General features: G+C 51.4%; 1 protein-coding gene across 3 annotated transcripts in view; it reads left to right on the top strand.

The window, feature by feature from the left end:
* The window catches only part of ZBTB7C (zinc finger and BTB domain containing 7C), a 169764-nt gene that overhangs the window by 69214 nt on the left and 80404 nt on the right, over positions 1–20146 (top strand). For all 3 annotated transcript variants that reach the window (XM_074570395.1, XM_074570392.1, XM_074570393.1), the window contains one exon: positions 934–1032. The gene's annotated coding sequence lies outside the window, so the exon portion shown is untranslated. The remainder of the gene's footprint in view (positions 1–933; positions 1033–20146) is intronic.

Genomic DNA, 20146 nt, shown 5'->3' on the forward strand with positions numbered 1-20146 from the left:
ACTGGTTTTGGGGTCTGTGCAACGATCCGTGCAGCTCTGGGCAAGTCCTGCAAGAGTCTGGAGGAAGGACAGAAAGATGCTGCCAGGCTGGAGTTCATCCAGAAATAAATAAACCAGAAATACTGGGCCTTCGGACTCCATGGTCTGTTCCTCAAAAGACATTTTTGGATGGGATCACTGTGCTTTTGTTCTTCCATTAGGCAAATGAGGAGAGCGCATTGTTTTCCTCCCCTCATCTGTTCCCCTTACAGGGAAAGAAGGAGGAGGACTTGGCCACCCCGAGCCGAGCGTCTCGGGAGACCTCCCAGAACAAAGGGCCGTACGGAGAAAAGTGCCGTCATCCTGTCCCCGTCATCCTCTTCCCTCCCTTCACCCTGCTCTTGGCACGGCCGTGCCTGCCCGGGGCTGGAGCGCCACACGTCACTGCCAGCCGGCAGGGAGCACGGAGGGGTGTTCCTAGGCTTCCTCCCTGGAAACCAGGCAAACTACTCTCCAGGTTTATCGCTCCCCGTAGACTTGGCAAAGCAACGTTGGAGGTTGTCTTCTGCCAGGGAGGTGTGTCAGCTCGGGGATGGTGTCAACAGTGCGCGTGTCCATGTGCGATGGCTTGGATAAAGCAGTACCCCTGAGAAACATCATCTTGATGTTCCTGGATGTGGACCAAAGCTCTGTGGACGCATCCATCTTGGTGTCGTTTCTCTCCCGTGTGCTGCAGGCATCCATCCCTGATCTGCACAGAAAGCCTGGGGGTTGGAGAGCATCTCCCCAGCCATGGTCTGCATCATCATTGCATTAGCTTCCCATACAGGAATACGGGGCTGGCACGTGGAGCTGGGATGTTTGTTGTTTTGGTTTTGGGTTTTTTTTGATTATCAGTTGCATAGGTTCTTCACAAAAGACTGGACTAAGACCAACCTATCTTGTTTTGCCCAGGCTCCAAGGCTGACCCTGCTGAGACCCCCTGAGATACTGAACCCTATGGGAGTGGAGACCACTTGACTGCACTCAGCACCTTTCAGGATCAAGCCCTAGGTAATTATGCTAATTCTTTCCCTGGACGATGGGTGAAATTTGATGTTCTGGGCTACATGGACCAACTGAAATCACATTCCTAGTTGTCCATCCCATGAATCCATGGATTTCTTTTTTTTCCCTCTGAAGGTTGTTATTTTGTAGATCGGTGTCTCGGCACTACAATAATAACCACTGTTCCCTCAAAAATAAAACAATATATCTCCTTTGCTTCCAGAGGGGGAATCGTAGAATGCTTTGGGTTGGAAGGGACCTTTCAAGGCCATCTAGTCCAACGCCCCCTGCCACGAGCAGGGACATCTTCAACTAGATCAGGTTGCTCAGAGCCCCGTCCAACCTGACCTGGAATGTTTCCAGGGATGGGGCATCTCCCACTTCTCTGAGCAACCTGAATGGCTGGATCACCGTTCCGGCAATGGTCACCGGCTCTTCTGCTTGGGAAGTTTTCCTGAACTGAACTTGCAGAAAGCTGTAAAAACCAAACCAAACCAAACAAAACAAAAGTTTTCACTCCCATCGGAATCAGTCAAAAGCTTAAAATATCAATACTTGTTGGCAAGGATGCTTGTTCAGGTCCGGCTTTTAAGAAGGGCTCAAAACCCACAGCTGCAGGAGCCTGCTTTTTAAAATAAACCTAGCAGGTGTTTTCTGCAGAAAAAGAAATTGTGAAAATCCGATTTACCCCTGTTCGCAGCAGCTGCATTCTCACCTCCGAACCTGGCCTCTTTGTCGTGCCTCTGAGAAACTTTAAATCTTTGCTCCAGGGTGGATAGATGGAAATCAAAGAGCCTAGGGCCAAGTGGTGCCTTGCTCTGCATCCTCGTGGAGATGTGGTGTCACCCCGGTGCCTTGGCCAAGTGGCCCTGGGCAGGAGTTGACCCGAGATTTCTTCTTCCAACTCCCGAGGCCAGCTCAAACTCAGAGCGTGAGCTTGAGAAGCGAGAAGCCCAGACCGGCAGGGGTCGGAAGGGACCTCTGGAGATCGTCTAGTCCAACCCCCTGCCAAAGCAGGTTCACCTAGAGCAGGTTGCACAGGAACGCGTCCAGGCAGGTTTGGAATGTCTCCAGAGACGGAGACTCCACCATTGGGTGAGTTTTAAGAGGAGTAAGAAGGAAGCCAGCAGGATGCTGTGGACGTTACTCTGGAAGGCTAAGGATGAAGGATTTCCTGTAGGGTTGGCTTCCTGAGCGAGGTGATATTCCCTACGAAATTCTCTATGCTGATAAAAGTATCGCTCAACAGAGGGTTATAATTTTTCACCCTGTCTGTCAGATTTCTCCCCCCCCCCGCCCCCCAATAAATCGATTAATAAAACCCAGCTTCCCACTGATTTCAGCAGAGGTCAAAGCCCAGCTCCCAAGATCCGGGTGGCATGAGGGCAGATGGTGTGTCGCTGGCCGCTCTCCCGGAGCATCCTCTCTCCGTGCGGGAACAGAGGGCTATTCTCCATCCCTTGCGAGCTCTGTACGGTGACATTTTCGGGACCCCGGCCTGAGGACTTTGACTGGGTTGTTTCCTGTTTTGACAATCACCATTTCAAATACTCTATGACAGTATTGTGCGGGGAATTTTTTAAAAAAAAAAAAAAAAAAAAGAAAAAAAAAAGCCACCCCGTATCCTTCTGTCTCAAATATTGTGGTGGGCGCTGGGGAGCTAAGCTCGTGTATCCAGTGGGGAGGGAGAAGACGCGGAGGGTGAAACAGGCTCAGAAAGTGAAAGAGAGGAAAATGAAGAATGAGAAAGAAGAAATATATTCCCCGGCAGGGCTGCGGTGCGATATCTTTCCCCACCCGCTCTGAATTTGTGGGGCTGAGGTGCTTTCTTGGTGACGAAGCTCATATGCTCTGTGGTTAAACCGCTGCCGTCAAAGCTTGGAGAGTAACTAAAACAAAAGTGTCGCGGGTCAAATGGATGTTTTCCAATTGACCGGAGCGCAATGTAAATCCTGGGGAAGGAAATAACCCACCAAACATCCACCAGCCCGGTGTCTGCGTCCCCCACCCTGGTGCCGGCTGCTGGTGGCGGGTCCTACTGGGACCTGCGACCCGGTGGCAGCTGCCTGCCTCCGCATCCTGAAACGTTCTGCAGGCAGCACCCTCGCACAGAATCCCAGACTGGCAGGGGTTGGAAGGGACCTCTGGAGATCACCTAGTCCAACCCCCTGCCAGAGCAGGGTCACCCAGAGCAGGTGGCACAGGAACGCGTCCAGGCGGGTTTGGAATGTCTCCAGAGAAGGAGACTCCACCACCTCTCTGGGCAGCCTCTTCCAGGGCTCTGCCACCCTCAAAGGAAAGAAGTTCCTTCTCAGGTTTAGAAGGAACTTCCTAAGCTCAAGTTTGTGCCCATTACCTCTTGTCCTGTCACTGGGGCACCACTGAGAGTAGCCTGGCCCCATCCTCCTGACACCGACCCTATAAGCATTTATAAGTGTTGATAAGGTCCCCCCTCAGTCGTCTTTTTTCCAGACTAAAAAGACCCAGATCCCTCAGCCTTTCTTCATAAGAGAGATGTTCCAGTCCTCTAATTGTCTTGGTAGCCCTCGGCTGGGCTCTCTCCAGCAGTTCCCTGTCCTTCTTGAACTGGGGAGCCCAAAACTGGACACAGTACTCCAGGTGTGGCCTCACCAGGGCAGAGTAGAGGGGGAGGATGACCTCCCTTGACCTGCTGGCCACTCTTCTTGATGGAGCCCAGGATGCCATTGGCCTTCTTGGCCACAAGGGCACATCGCTGGCTCTCCCCAGTAAGTTTTCCTGCAGATTTAACAGTGTCAGATCCAGATTTGATCTAGGTCAGCGATTAGGAGGATCGAGAGGTTGCTTCAGGTGAGCACGGTAGGAGAGAAAACATCTGCCCGCTGAGGAGCCGGGGCTGGAGGCTCATCCTAAGCCCCTACAACGTACCTTCAGCCGAGGGCTGATCTGTGTTGGGATAAATTCAGAGGATTTGGCTAGGCAACGCTCCCGGGAAGCATCAAGCCAGTCGCGTCTCCGCCGCCGCTTCGCCCTGTGCCTCGCCAAGTTCCCCCCCCCGCCCCCGAGGTTTCGGCGTGGCCTATTGCTCTTCGATGTGTTGTAACCTGAAAATAAGGATAGATAAAGGCGAAATGTTCTGGGAGCGATGCCAAGCCAAAGGCACTGAATTATTAAGAGATCCGTATCTGGATAACAGATTTATGCTCTTTAACAAGTTTCAAGAGAAAATATGGTGTTTGCAGGTTCAGATTGGGATCGTCCTAAGAAATAGAGCCCTCCTTTTTAAATTGTATTGCTTTTATTATTATTATTTTAATAATAATAATATTTCCACAGTGAAGCCATATAGGAGAATGTTATTTGCCTAAGAACTGGAAATGAAGCTGAAATGATCAGCGTATTTTTTAAAGGCGCTTTACGAGTCGCTCGGCACTGGAAAAGGTACGACTATCCGTCAAAGCAAGTCTTGGGGATAAAATAATTAGAAATCACACAACCATAGCGAAGGAAGATTAGTGCTAAAATTAGAAGCCATAAAGTTGTTTTTAGATTAGGCTGGAATCTGGGCAGGCTGTTTTATTGTACTGCGTTACTTATAGAAAATGCAAGGTGAGAGGTGTGAATTGCCTGCATTTGGTTGCGTTGCAATGGGAGTGCTGTCTCTAACGTTAGGTGGGATGGTCTAGGAGATAATTTTCAGGGAAATCCTTAGGGAATGGAAGTACAATCCTCCATGAAAGATAACAGGCTGCTGAAGGAGCTGGGTTTGGTGCTGGGCTCTTCCTCCCACTCCCTGGGCACGTCTTCTAAGGTCGGTCTGCCCCACCGTTTTGTTTCGCGGTTGTAGTGGCCAAATGCCCACGTTGCATCCAGAAACCATGGTGAGATGGCCAGGGTGGGTGCGGAAGGGTCTGCCCCCATGGGCGGGGTGGGTGGGTGGGAGTCGTAGCTGCTGTGGTCCCTGAGCTGGCTCTTTGGGGACCAGATAACGCTGTTAGATGGGGCGTAGCCCGTGCAACTTCAGCGCTTCGTGTATCTGCTGGAGCTCCTTATGTGCGAACAGGAATGAATTCTCTATCGGAGGAGGGCCACAAAAATGATCCGAGGGTTGGAGCCGCCCTGCTGTGAGGACAGGCAGAAAGGGTTGGGGGTGTTCAGCCTGGAGAAGAGAAGGCCCCAGGGAGACCTTATTGTAGCCTTACAGTACCTGAAGGAGGTAGAAGAAAGATGGGGACAGACTTTTTAGCCGGGCCTGTTGCGAGAGGACAAGGCGTAATAGTTTTAAACTAAAAGAGGGTAGATTTAGACTAGATAGAAGGAAGAAATTTTTCACACTGAGGGTGCTGAAACAGTGGCCCAGGTTGCCCAGAGAGGTGGGAGCTGCCCCATCCCTGGAAACGTTCCAGGCCAGGTTGGACGGGGCTCTGAGTGACCTGATCTAGTTGAAGATGTCCCTGCTCGTGGCAGGGGACATGGATGGCCAGGACTAGATGGCCTTGAAAGGTCCCTTCCAACCCAAACTGTTCTTGTGGTCTGTCATGGAGGCTGTATTATATCTGGAAAGTGTGTAACACAGTGGGACCCACCTTTAGTCTCAGCTGGCATCGGCTCATAGGGGCGCACGTCTCTCTTGTGTTGGTCTTCAGCCCCATTGCACCATTAGTTTCCAAGGGGCCTCCTTTGATTAACGCCCGTGCCAATTAAGTCTGTTGCGGGGTGTGTTGTGTTTTGGGGACTGGGATGTACCTGATGTGCCTTGGTTCATGTGCTGGGGACAGGCCATGGCTTGGGATTTGCTTCTCCTCGTGTGGAGGTGCTGGGAGCTCCTCCTCAATGCAGCGGGTTGGGACTCAAGGATCTGCCACCATACTGAGCAGCATGATGGGTTTTTGGGTCCTGGTGACAAAGAAGGAACCAAAAGTGTGCCCCATTTGACACATGAGGACTCGTGGTGTGACGAGAGTAGGATGGGGAGGGGTACAAGGAGGAGTGATATGGGACAGCTTCAACGTGAAAAGTGGTCGAACAGCCTAAGCCCTTCAGTCTGGAGGAGAAGGAGCTGAGGAGGTATCTAAGTGGGGTATATAAGCCCTACGTGGTGTGGAGGTGAGATAGGGAAGAGTTATCTGTTGTGTCTTGCAACACAGGAGCTAGAGAAAAATCATGAAACGATTGGGCAGAGGCCTTAAACAGGAGGACTTGCTTTTTATAAAACATGTCATTAAACTATGGACCTCGCTGCCACAGGATGCTGCGGATGCCAAAAGTATAAATGGCTTCCAAAACCAATTAGGGAAATTTGTGGATGAAAGGTCCAGGAGGGGCTGTTAGCGCAGTGCTGCAGGTACAGCCACCGAATTGGGAAGCATCTCAGCTGCTTGCTGGCCATCGGGAGGATATACCTGGTGAAGTACTCCATGGATGCCCCCTTTCATACACCCCTTGATCACCCCCAGGGTCGAGATCTTGGGCTGGAGGACCTCGGCCACCTGCTCTGGTGTTGAACGTGATGCATGCTGGTGGAGGACAAGGAAAGCCACATCTGCTGTCCCTCTCTGTTGGGCTTCCCATGGCGAATGCACACCCGTACTTGTAGATTGGACGTCACCAAACTGGGCCAGCTGGGTATCGGGGGGGGGTGGTATTCCCTGGTATATCCGCAAGCCTTCCCCTGTGAGTTGGCTTACTCCAGCATGCTCAGCCAAGGCAGGAGCACAGGTCCAGATGGGTTAAGATCCTCCGGTGAAAATGTCCACCACCAAATTCCTCCTAAGTCCAAGTGAATATCCCAAGAATATACGGGGTAGGGAGGACCCGGCATGCTCTATGTATAAATGCCTTCAGAGAAAAAGCGTCTTGATACTAAGAGGCTTTTTGGTATAGTTGGAAAGGTGTAACGTGAGTGAGAGGTTGGAGGACAAGATTAGGCACATCCATGGTGTTTTCACCATGGAGGTGGCCTGTCACCCAGAGAAAGGTGACTTCTTCAGTGCTGGTGCCTTGAAACCGGGAGCGGGGGATTTCTGGGTGAAAAAACTGAACTTTGTGGGATGGATGCAACTGGGCGAAGCCCTTCACCTGCTCCTACCAGAGGTACCAAATGAAAAGGTCTATGGGTTCCCTCCTGGCCAGGAAGCACCAGCCCTGCTGTGACCACCCGCAGCATCTTGTCAGCACGTGCATTTCCCCGGTGCCTGCAACGGGCGAGTGGAGTCGAGCAGACTGCCTGCTCCCCCCGAAATGCTCCCCGCCGCGCCTCCAGCTCGGTGAAAGCAGGACAACTCCTCATCGACTCTTTGTAGCCCAAGAACAGAGCCTTGGAAAAGTCCGGCAGCGGGAACTTTACTAATTCCGACTAATGACTCCGAAATACTGACTGAGGGGAACAATTGGGCGCCATCAAAAGGCGCAGACAAAAGAAATGCAGTGTATTGTAATAGCAAACGGAGCTGAATTTGGTCTGATGGAGCACCTTTCATATTCAGAGCATTTCAAAGCCCTTTGCGGAGTAATGAGCTCCATGCTGACGGAGGGGCTGGTGGAGCCGTCTTTATGTGCCCAACAATAGCTGGCGCGGCTGGTGGAGGAGGACCTGCTCCTGGTAGGAGAGGGGATGGTGGCCGGGATGCTGGGGTTATCCTGCACTTTCCTGTTTTTTTAGTGCCCTTAGATCGCTAGCTAGCATTTGGATGGGCATTGGAGGAGACTCAGGCAAGACCTATTGGCCTTTCAATACTTAAAGGGGGCTTGTAAGAAAGATGGGGCCGGATTTTAGTAGGGCCTGTAGCGACAGGACAAGGGTTGATGGTTTTAAACTAAAGGAGGGGAGATTTAGACTAGATAGAAGGAAGGCGTTTTTCACACCGAGAGTGGTGAAACCCTGGCCCAGGTTGCCCAGAGAGGTGGGAGCTGCCCCATCCCTGGAAACATTCCAGGTGAGGTTGGACGGGGCTCTGAGCGACCTGATCTAGTTGAAGATGTCCCTGCTCATGGCGGGGGGGGGGTTGGACTAGATGGCCTTTAGAGGTCCCTTCCAACCCAAACCATTTGATAATTTTATGATTCTATGAAGATGTGGCTGCGATTCCTCTGTTGTCCTTGGGTTGCTTCTGTGTCCGTAGTTGAGATCTTCGCCCTGTGTGTCTACCTAGCAGCAGTCCATCAGCGCTCTGGGCTGGGCATGCTGGCGAAATGCGGGATAAACAGGATTTGTTTTGGAAGGGACAGAGCAGCTTGAGGCATCCAGGACAGTCTGTGAGATGGGATTATTCTTTCCGTCTTGAAACTGCACAGAAGTCCCTCGGTTTATGGGGGATGGATCTGCTCCTCGTGGAATCGCTTAGAGGGGCAGTGAACTTGGCCTGAAGACTGGGAAAGCCTGTCTAGCTTCCGAAAGGAACTGAGCTACTTCATCCTCCCAGGAGTGCGGTAAATTCGGTGTCTGGTCCTGCCTGTGGATTTACCTGGTCCTGTGGAGCTGCAGGTCCTTCACGCGTAGGTCTTCAGTCTTGATGGGCTTAGTTTCTCTGCCCTTCTTTTATCTCAGGGGAAACAGAGGTTGAGAAGCATGTTGTGACTCACATGAGAATCCCTTGGCGGAGCTGGGAATAGACCTCGGCCTCCCAGGTCACTGGCTGGTCCTCTAATCTTGCGGTCTCCGTGACAATTTCGTGAAGGCCCACATACGACTTCAGCTCTTTAATTTTAGCTAAGCCAGAATAGCACTGGCGCAGCTGCGTGAGCAGATCTCTTGGTCCCGAAACCATTTCTGTGGCAGGGATGTTTCTTGCCCCTTGCAAGGAGAGGGAAAGGTTAATTGCATTTTTTTTTTCTTTTTTTTTTTTTTCTTTTTTTTTATTTTGTTGGAAAAGAGGAAATAAATGTACCTACCCCACCCTAAGGGGACTGCACAAATCTGTCAGCCCTTGGCGGGTGGGGGCAGGCAGCTGGGCTGCGTTAAGGAAATAGCCCTTGGGAGGGAAGGGGTTGGGGGCATGGGTGGAGGGGCTTGGCTGCCTGCCCGCCTGCCTGGTGCTGCAGGCAGGGAGGAGGATGCTCTACAGGGCTATATTTGGAGACCCCAGGCGGTGATGCTCTCCGCAGAGCCGTGGGGACTTGGGACGAATTAATCTTCCCCAGGGCTGGAATAAAACGATCTGCAGCAAAGGCTGGTTTGGGTTTAGAAAATGAGCTCCGGGGTGAGGACGGAGACCTCAGACCTTCTCCCGTGTGACCTGGGTCCTTCACTACACCAACTCCCTGCTAACTAAGATAACCAAATTCCAGCAGCCTCCCGCCTTCGCTGGAGGACCACGCTGGGTTGGCGTTGGGTTCGTTGCGTCTCCCCCATCCCAGCAGAGAAAGGAGCATGGGAAGCAGACCGAGATGTGTTGGAAACCTGGCTTCTCATCGCTTCTCCATCTGTGTTTCCGTGCCGCCTGCTCTCCAACTTGGGTCGGGCTGATGTCATGGCAAGACTTCCTCTTGCCGGCTGTCATCCCACAGCAGGGATTTGATGGTGTGCAGAAGGCTTTGCTTTTTCCCTTCCCGTCTGAGGCTGGCCGGCACTGCTTTCCAAGCAGGGGTGTCTCAAACGGCTGGTTGAGTGGCAGTGGTAGCAGAGGGACGTTCTCCACGATGACCCAAGCTTGCGTGGGTATTTTGGTACCGCTTCTGAATTAACGCTCAAGGGAATATATAAAGACCCAACATTTGAAGTTTCTTTGGGAGCTCATTGCAATAAAAATAAAGTCTCCTGTGGTGGAGCCATAAGTTCAAAGCAAGACATAGGGGTTATGTCTTGAAACAACTCAAAGTAACTTTCAAGCTTCTTGTCTTGTTGAGCTTCAAGGTATCTACATTCAAAGCTGTCACGCGTATATCACACGGGGTGTCATGTTTGCGTAGAACCTATCCAAATCTTTCTCATTTTGCTTTTATAGCAGCAGTGGCTGGTGTGAGTGACCTGTCCTCATCTTCTGAGCCTAGTAGGAGGCGAGTCAACTCTGGAGGCTCAAGGGAGACTGTGCTCGGAGGAGGAGCAAGGCTGAAGGTGGAGGTGATGTTGGTGCTGGTGGTGTGTTTGAGGTGGACTTCCATCCTCGCGCTCTTAGCCAGGTGGATGCTTTGCCCGTGCCTCTTGCTTCAGCTGAATGTTGTGGTAGGCACAGGAGGGAAGATGTTAGGAAGGCAAGAAATGGATTTATAATCCCAAACTAGCACCGCTTGGTCTAGGAGAGCATTGGCGGGCCCTCACCGGTGTTTTCCGGTGGAGGGACAGACCTGCTGAGTCTGGACATCCCCATGGGGGCTGCGGGATGGGTGCCCAGTGGCAAGGCACAGCCCTGGGGTGGAGGGGGCTCATCCTGCCCCCTCCGGCACGGCTCTGGGGCGAGGGGCTCATCTGGATTTAGCAGAACGGGTTGCCTTGCCTCCTGTCTGGGATTCACCATCTGCCTGAGCTTTTAATATCACTTCATTCTCCCTCCCTACATCCCACGCCCCTGTCCCAGATGTATTTTTTTAAGTGGCTTTAATTAACTTCCATTTTCCTGTGCGTGACAGCTCCTTGAGGTTTTGGTAGCTGTTTTCTGTCCTTCCACAGTTGTCACTGACATGTAGCACTTTCCCTGCAGACCGGCCTTCAAGCCTACCGTGGTTTTTTTTTTCCCTGCTCTGCGGAATTATTTTAACATACTGGGAGGAAATGGTTTCCATGTGAGCCTTGTTACACGCACTCGGTTGGTTATTAGGTGCGATTTTCCTGATCCCTGCTGGTATCTACGAGGATTTTGAGCGAGGAAGCCGGAGGGGCGTAGGATGATGGTTTAGGTCAGATAGATTTATCTTCACGAGTGACAAGACTGATAACTCTGGAGTGGCGTGGCTACAGGTGTTATCATTTGGGTGTCTCCTCAAGAGTGAAGGTTAATGTCTTGCCACTACTGATCCATCACGGTGTTATCTGCAGGATTTATGGGTCTTCTTGTGCCTTTCCGGCAACAGCGGGTTCACTTTTCCGGAGCTCAGAGCTATCTACCTGGTTGCAGCAGCCAGAGCGAGCCCGTCGGCAACCCCCTGCTCTCCTGAGGTCCTTTGCTTTTAAACACGACGTTGGGAAAAACCTCTGCTTGTCGTTGCGTATTTTTGCGCTTCCTCAGTGGAGGGAGGTGGGATGGCTGGGGGCATGCCCAGTGTTTAAACCTTCTCCCTTGGGAAAGCATCAGGCAGATGAAGGCAAGACAAGCCCTGATCCTGCCTTCCCACGGATCCCCCTAAGGAATGCGAGCGGGAGGATGGCAGGGGGCGAGGAGGGACTCAGATCTTAAAGTAAAATCTCCTTAAAAAAAAAAAAAAAGCAATAAATCCAACAAATTAAAATAAAAAGGCAAATAACACGAGTGACAATTGTACAGTATCAGATAGCACCGCATCCTGAATTCCAGTGGGATGGGAAATATGAAGCAAAAATCACTCAGGTGCTTCTAGATAGCGATAAGGAAAGCAATTCCCATTTACCGGTAGAAATAAAATAAGAGGTCCTGATAAACCCTCCATGACTAGACTGGATTAGGGGCTCTAGCTGTGAAAATTCATTATGGGCATGCAAAAGAATGCGTATCTCGCCGAGCTAAACGGGCTACAAACACCATTTATCTGGAGAAGAGACGATTCACTCGGAATAAATAGATTTCTTCCAAAGGGAAGAGGTGGTGGTGGTGGGGGGGGATCTGTCAGAAACCTGTATCCCAGCCTTGTCATTTATTATGCAAATAAGTCTCACACCTTTCTAAACCATGAAGGATGACTTTGTGTTGGAAGAGCGATCTTAAGCTGTTCCAGCGACTCCGGGGCCAGGAGCTCTTGATTTCAGGAGGGCTTCTGGTGGCAAGAAGTGCCGGTCCTTGTCAATGAGGAGAATGCAATTTGCTTGGATGGTTTCAGAGTTCCCGTGAACCCATTGCTTCACGTTATTTTGTATTGTATTTTATTGTTTTAGTTATTTTAATTTGCCCGTTCGCTGTAGGAATGACTTTGTATCTGGGCCATGTGCAGAAGGGAGCCCGCGGCATATTCTGGTCTCTCCTTGTCTTCAGCTCTGCTGCTTTTGGTATTGGCTCCGATTAAAGCTGCGCAGCATCGCTCTACTGGGTAGGGCTTAGTGGAACATAAGGGTGGTGAGACACCGGCCCAGGTTGCCCAGAGAGGTGGTGGAGGCGCCATTCCTGGAGACATTCAAGGCCAGGCTTGATGAGGCTCTGAGCAACCTGATCTAGTTGAAGATGTCCCTGCTCACTGCAGGGGGGTTGGACTAGATGGCCTTTAGAGGTCCCTTCCAACCCAACACATTCTGTAATGATTCTATTCTATAATAACATGACGCATTTGAGCTTCGGTCCGCGGTTGACTCTGAGGTGGTTGTAGGTGGCTGCAGAAGCACTTACGGTGGTGTGCAGGGACCAAAACATGATCTAACAGCTTTTGTTCTAGCAATTAAGTGTCTCAGGCTGCTAATTTTAGAAATAGAATTGAGCTGGTAGGAGCCATGAATAGTGGATGAAACCTTGATGTTCCCTTTGGTGGAGAGAGTGTTGAGCCAACGTTAAATGAATGGGAAAAAAACCCCACCCAAATACAGAAATCTAGAAGATTTTTCCTGACAAGGAGGTTTTGGTGCTGTATTTTGGAAAGGCTCCTGATGGATCGCGTGGCCCCAATTCGGTACGTGTGAGCAAAGCTCCGGAGGTGAAAGCCTGACCCCACAAACCCACCAAGCTCCATCTCACACAGTTTGGGCCAAGCGGGTCTCCTCTGTGAGGCCGCGCAAAAGCCAGGGGAATGCTCAGAGAGGGGAGGGGTCCAGGGAACACATTGTACGTGTTCATAAACAGGTTGTAGGACACACAGAGAACCTGGGTCATAGAAAAGCACATTCAAAGGACTTCCCTAAATTCTTGATCCCAGGTTTCTCAGGTACCTTCTCCATTACAGCCAGGAGAGATATTTGCACTGATTTCTGGCTCTGGTGATCTCAGCGTTGCCTTTCCCTCTCTGGCCTTAGGAGACCACGTCAGTGGCTTCTGGTGGGGGGAGAGGGCCAGGTCCTTTGATGAGCAGGAGGGACCGACCACCCGGCATCTTCTGCATCCGAGGGGGAAGGCAACGCACGTTGACGTTGGCCATCGCATGAATCTCTCTCATTTCTTTTGGGGGGCGTTTCACATTTCTGTTTTGCCCTCAGCATTTCTGCAGGGCTGGACTGGCCGGGCTCTTGCAGTGCTCTGGAGTGATTCTGCTAATGGGATCTGACCTGATGGCTTTGCATGTTTTAAGTAAATTAAACACAGCTGCTAGGAAAATCCAGTAACCTTAACAGCACCATGGCTCCGTTGTCTGCATTGTAATTACGGCGGCAACCGCCTGGAAGTTCTACTTTCTGGTTTATTTTTAAATAGCTTCTGAGCTACCCTTTGATCAACTGCTTCATCCCTGAGTCCTGCCTGTCCTCTTCCTCGTTCTGGGTTTAACCCTTGCTGCTTCTTTGAGCATCCGTCTCATTGCAACGTCAGGCAGTCGCAAATGCAAGCGGCTGATTGCAAAAAGGACCCTCTTCCTTGAATCTATCCTGCGTTTCTGAGCTGAGGGTGATTCTGGGGAGAATTTTAAGGCAGAGTTTACGGGGTGCATGAACACCCCAGGCATCGAGGGCGAAGTGTTTGGTGGGTGCCGGGGAAGCGCATCTTGAAATATGCAGCTTTTGCTGTTGCTTCAACCAAAATCCCTTGTACCCCTTCAGAGAGATGGGCTTTCTGTCACAGTGACGACACTTTAATCAGAAGGAAAAAGAGTTAGTATCATGTAGGAAGCAAAACTAGGAGCCTAATTAATTTTCCCTCGTCAACCCATGAGTGGAAGCCATGCCTGCAAGAGCAAACGATCAACTCCCAGCACGAGCGTAGCTGCACGCTCCTTCCCTTCATTAAAAACGCACCCCGTCTTCCCTGCAGGATCTACATGGGCTTAAATCTCTGGAGGAAACCCAGGCTGAGGGAAATGACTTAGGGTTTTGCATGAGTGCCTGCAACATGGCTCAAAACACAGCTGAATTTTAAGCATGTCCTAGTGCGAGAAGGGAGGTTGGCTCAGCATCATGAGATGCTGGTCCCACCTCGAGGGCACCAGAGCTACAACTCCCCGCTGCACTCAAGGTCACATCATATTTGGTTAGAGTATCATGGAATCACAGAATGGTTTGGGTTGGAAGGGACCTTTCAAGGGCATCTAGTCCAACCCACCCTGCCATGAGCAGGGACATCTTCAACTAGACCACGTTGCTCAGAGCCCCGTCCAACCTGGCCTGGAATGTTTCCAAGGATGGGGCATCTCCCACCTCTTGGGGCAACCTGGGCCAGTGTCTCACCACTCTGACCATAAATCATGGTTCTGGCTACCCTTGGTCCTGCTGGTACATGGCATGAGCTGTCTGCTGGATGTCTGAGGGTACTTCCAACAGAGCCATTTGCCAGCTTGTTTTCCAACCTGGCTTCTTTTCTCTTCCACCGGGCTGGCCAGGACAGGCAGATCTCCACCGTGGTGCCCTGGTCTGCTCTCCCGTCTGCCATCTGCAGCATGTCGTCGTACATGCGCATCGGAGAGCGAAGCGGGTGCCTTACGCGTTTCATCCGGGCGAGAGCACTGAGTGGGTGTGATTGAGGTTGTAAAGTTTATGAGATTCTGTGTTTTGTGGTAAATTTTAAATTGACTTTGCAATCAGGGGACGTTAGAGTTTGTAAAGGGAAGTCGGTGTGATGTGTTGCAGAACACAAGGTGGTAATTTCCCCTCTTATATTGATGCTATCAACAGTAAAGAATGAAGCAGCTGCTTCCCGGAGGATTGGTTTTTTAATGCATTCGATTTATGTATTTTATAGACTATTATTTATTACGTGGGGTTTTTCCCCCTTTACTGGCTTTGCCTCTCCCTCCGTTTCTAGAATAATTCAGCTCTATCTCATCTACCACTTTTCATCTGTAGATTTCACGGCCCTTTCCAACCGCCGCCGACATCATTGTTTCCATTTTCACATAGGAAGGGGGAAATGGAGGGCTGGAGATGGGAACGGATGGCAGCCCAAAGACGCAGCCAGGCCACTCCTCCTCCTGAGCACGATCCGCGCACTCATTTCTTCCCGGGTTGGGAGGGATGAGCTGTCTCAGGGCATTTTTGGCTGGAAGACACGGTCTCTGGCAAGTCCTGGTCCATTAGGGAGAGCCCTGTGCCACCGCTCTGCCCATGTGGTGCCCTGGCATCTACCGTGCGTGCTGCCACCATCTGCCCATGATGGCACCATCAGGATCTTATGAGCCAAAGCTCCCTTTATCCACAGACGAGAAGGAGTTGCCATTAAAACCAGCAATAATCACCAGAAACGCTCTCCTAGGCCATGAAACACCCACCACACGTGGCCCTGCATGATAGAAGCGCCTTTTCAACGTAGGTTTGCCAGGTGATCTTCTGCAGGGGATCCAGGGGATCTTCTGCAGAGACATCGGTGACTTGGTTCCCTTGAGTCCAGTGGTCTTCTCCAAGACACTGCCCTATTTCGACCAGATGATCTTTATGGTCCTTTCCAACCTAAACCGTTCTATGATTCTGTGATTCGAGGCAACGTAGACTTTCAGGGAGGCTCAGGCTCTGAAGTTGCTCTGTTAGTTGACAGAAACGGGGTTTTTTAGCTGAGCAGAATATTTTCTGGCGAGGTGGGATTCATCTGTCCACATTTAGATACCTGGATGGTAGCCACCTCTTCCCTAGTTGCCCGGGCTGCCTTGACCTTTGATGGAGAGCAGTAGGCACAATTTCAGTGGTGTGGTTTCTCTTCTCTTGAGGGAGATGTCTAGCTGAGATCAGATGGATCTTGCTGTGCCTGCTCTTCTTTAGTGATGAAGACAGTCTAGTTAACTAGCCCAGTCTAGCTAACTAGCATTTTTCTGCGGATATACGAGGAGTCTGTGATCCTGAATGTCTCCTTCCCACCGTGCATTTCAATGTCTCGCATAAAACTGACTGGCTGGAAGGAGAATTATCCCCAAAAGACAGCGTGGCAGGGGTTTTGCACACCCCATGCCGTGTGCTCTGGTGTTCCACCGTGGCGGGCCTCTGTGGTTGCACTGTAGGTCCTGATGCGCCGTGGTCAGATGTCTTCTCACCCACCTCCATGCAGCTCCAGAAGGGATGGGGCCACCCTGGTCTGCCCACCTGACTGGTGAACATTGCTAAAGGCAGCTAGAGCTTTATTTTTGCAGATGACAAAGGGGGCAGTCTGTCATTTCGTCGTTATTGGGTCACCTCAGATGCTCAAGCTGGGACAGGAAGGCAGCACTTGATAGTTTTCTCCCCATCTTCACTGAAGCCAGGGTTCACCCTCATTTCTCTCTGACAACACGACAGTGTTTGCCGGCAGCTCCATATTTTGCTTGCAATTATTAAACCTGCTAGAAAAGGGTTCTGGCACCTTCCTGCTTCACTAATGTCTCTGGTGAGGTCTTGAGAGCCTATGAAGGAGATGAGCAGAGTCCTCTGGGAGGATCCGGGGGTCACCCGAGCGTGAGGGGAGACGTGGGATGAGCTCTTCCCCAGGCTTAGGCTCGTTCATTAAAGCCGAATCAGAGCGAAGGTGTTTCATGATGTTTGGTTTTGAGATATGCCGAGAAGAAAAAAATTGCAGAAGTCCTGGGCATTTTAAAGTAATATTTGATGGGGATTTATTGAAGAAGCTGTAATACAGCCTGTGGCAGCATCTGCTTTCCAGATTAATGGAGGGCTTGCAAACGGCACTTTGGAAGCAACCTCCAAGATTGTTTGAAAGCTGGAGAGCAAATTCCATTTGGCGAACGCTTCATGACAGGGGTTTGCATATCGGTTGTTCCTTCTCCTTTCTTTGTCAAATTTGTTCTCTTCGGTGACAGCACGCAGGAGGCACGCAAACACGGTAACCATCCTGGAAGTGTTTGTGTGCCGGGACGGTGCCACTCGTCCCAGCAGGGGCCTGAGAGCGCAGAGCTGGAGGGCATCCTCTTCCAATGCAAATGGGTTTTATTTTGGAGCTATTGAAACTTGGACCAGGAGGTGGAGGTGGCCTGCACTGGAAGATAAAAATATGAACTCGGTGTCTAATCTTCTGTTACAGCCGATAGATGTTTGGTCAGTGGGGTCTGTAGGGTGTTTCATACCCCAAAGCAGATGCTGGTGGCTGAGTAACTGGATGGCTCTCCAGACACCCCAAATTGTGCTGACCGCATCCCCATGGGCTGCAGTAAGAGCTGGGACAGCCACCACACGTGTAGGTCATGATTCAGCCGCTAGACATAAGTGTCTAGTCTTACCCTAAGACATATTACTATTCGTCTCCAGCTGTCAGCCAAGAGGGATGTAGGTCCAGGCTCGTATCTGGGAAAGCCATGCACAGGTCTTGGATAGCTTAGGGAGTCTAATGTGGTGATGGGACCAGGGCCACACTGTGCTTGAAGTGAGCTAAATTCGAGCTGACGGATCAGGGCTAGAGCGTGGATGGACCCCTCAGGGGCTGGTCCGTTGGGAGTATGTGAGTGCTTGTTCTGTTGAGGGGAGGGCTGTCCCCTGTGTAGACCCCCTGGAGAAAGGTTGTTTCTTCATGTGGGGTTGACCTCAAGAGCAGGACAAGTGTGGCCCATCACCAGGCTGCTTGGGAACCGTCCATCCCAGCTCTGCAGCTCACCCCCAGCCAGGGGATGGAGAGGTCAGCAGAAGCTCCCCTTCTCGAGACATGTGGTGAGGGGAACGGACCCACAAGTGAGCTGATGTGGCACGTTAGTGATGTATTCAAGGAGGGTAATTAGAAACCTTAACGTCATATCCAGGAGGGTGTGTTCCATTCATCTCGAAACCACTCCAAGAAGCTAAAAGGGACCTTGTGGCTGAGGGGGAAGCCACAGACAAGCCTGTTTGCTTTAGAGCTTTTCATCCCGCATGTGTTTTGGGAATGGGAGAAGGAAGGCTGGGCTGCTCTCGGCAATGCCTATCCTATTTTGGAAAATGCTACAAGGGCACCAGGGCATCCTCCCCAGCTCCGTGTTTGCTGACTCAGAGGGTGGACCACAAAAGTGTGGTTGTTCTGTTCTTCAGACCCCTCTTCGTGGCAATGGGTTAATGAAACTGTCATTCAGGTGCAGCCTTTGCTTAGCCCAGAAACTCCCATTTATAGCCTCATCCCGTGAGGATTCTCCTGAGCTTCAAACGGCGAATTTTTTTAGATGTTGTGTCGCAAGCTGTTGTGTCCCTGAGTTCCCCTTGCCATGGGGAGAAGCCGCAATGCAGGACTCTGCCTGTGGAGAGGAGGAGACAACTTTAAGTAGAAGTTAAAGCTGAAGCCCAGCGCGTTGCTCCAGGGAAACGTGGTGCCAGCCCCTGCCCTGACGCCGGGAGGAGGTTGTGCAGTGACCTTAGCAAAGCTGATGAGCTCCGGCATGAAGCCAGGGCATTGCAGGATTTTTGCAGCTTTCCTTGGGAATTTTGCCCAAAACGAAGATGACAGCACTCACCCACGTGGGCATGTTGACGGTGGCCTGCATTAAGCTCTTTGCCCCCTTGCTGATCGCTTTTTGCCGTTGAGCGGCAAACGAGCCATTAGTCCTCGGCGGCGGCGGTTACTCATCAGCTAATGATCTGAACTGGGGCCGGGGCTAAGGAAGGAGGTCGCGCTTAAGTGCGCAAGGTCAGAGCAGCTGGATGCTCTCAAAAGCAGATGGACTCATTAGCCGCAGAGAAAGTCCCCTTGTGGGGGCTGATCATGGCCCCGGAGCTTGGCCAGCCTTCATGGCTGCGGTCACCAGGCTGGTCCGCGGCCACCGTGTGCTCTACCTGTGCTCCGTGCATTGCTTCCTGCCTAAATGTCCTCGTACCGATGGCTGTAGAAGCACAAAAAGGAAAACTACAGACCATCACGAAGGAGAAAACCCGTTGTGGGTTTTCTCTGCTCCTTAAGTGTGCACGTACAGCAATTATCTTACTGGTTCAATAAGATGAGCCCCTTGGTTCCTCGGTCCCGGGACAGTCATCCAGGTGTCAACCTGACTTGAAAAATGTTGTCGGCACTTTCCCACGAGAGAGGATCCCATAATGGCTGGCACAAGATCGAGGTGGATACAGCCTCCGTATAAAAGGAGGGAGAGGGTTCCCACTTGCTGGCTTGCGTCACGGCGAGTGGGAACTAGTCCTGGTGGACCCTGCCCCAATAAACCTGTGCCAAGAGCTGCCTGGAGAAGGCAAGGAGGAGATGCTGGGCTGATTGATTCCATGGGGAACTGCTTGGGGACCCCGGGAAGAGGAGACAGCGTTTCTGTCTCCAGCTGACCCGTGATAACAAGTATCTCCTCGCCTTGGTTTCAGCCTTCTCATGTGAGATTCACCGAATGGGAATGCACTGCATTGTCTCCGCCTGTGTCAAACACAGTAAATTCGGAGACTACACACAATAAATGGCCGTTTTGTTGCTTTGGGTGACTCCCAGTTGACTCCACACCACCAAGCCTTGGCAGAGAGATCCCTTTTCCCTTGCAGCTTCCACTAGTTGGTTGGAACCCCTTTATCCCAGCCAAAACTCTGGTAGAAACTCAGGTTTAAGGGCAGATGTGAGCTCGTGGTGCCATTTTGGGGAAAATACCCAAGATCGTGAGCTTTTAGTTTCTTTTGCATGCAGATGCCACTCGTCCAGTTGACTGCTGAAACACAGGAGCAATTTCCAGTGCTCCCATGGCCTTGTAATGGCCATGGTGGTCTTCTCTGTCCGTACCCACAAGACCTGGGCCACCACCGCCCGCCCCCGGCCAACCTAACAAGGTTCTGGACCCTGTTAAAAAGATGGCTATCTGCTGGTGGGAGTCTCACACCTTGAGGTTGTGCTCAAGTGGAGTCAAGACCCCCAAAGCATGCCCATGCTGGTCTTCATCAGCCCTCTGAACCCTGCCCACGTCCAGCCCGGCTACTGGCCACGTCATCCCTCACCAGCCTGCATTAGTGGCCATCGCTGTGTTTCGTTATCTCCTCTAGCATGTGCTGGTGACAGTCCTACTCAACACCTCCTGCATGGAGGTGTCGGCTCCC

The sequence above is a fragment of the Larus michahellis genome, chromosome Z, assembly GCF_964199755.1.
Source record: "Larus michahellis chromosome Z, bLarMic1.1, whole genome shotgun sequence".
NCBI classification, from domain to species: Eukaryota; Metazoa; Chordata; class Aves; order Charadriiformes; family Laridae; genus Larus; species Larus michahellis.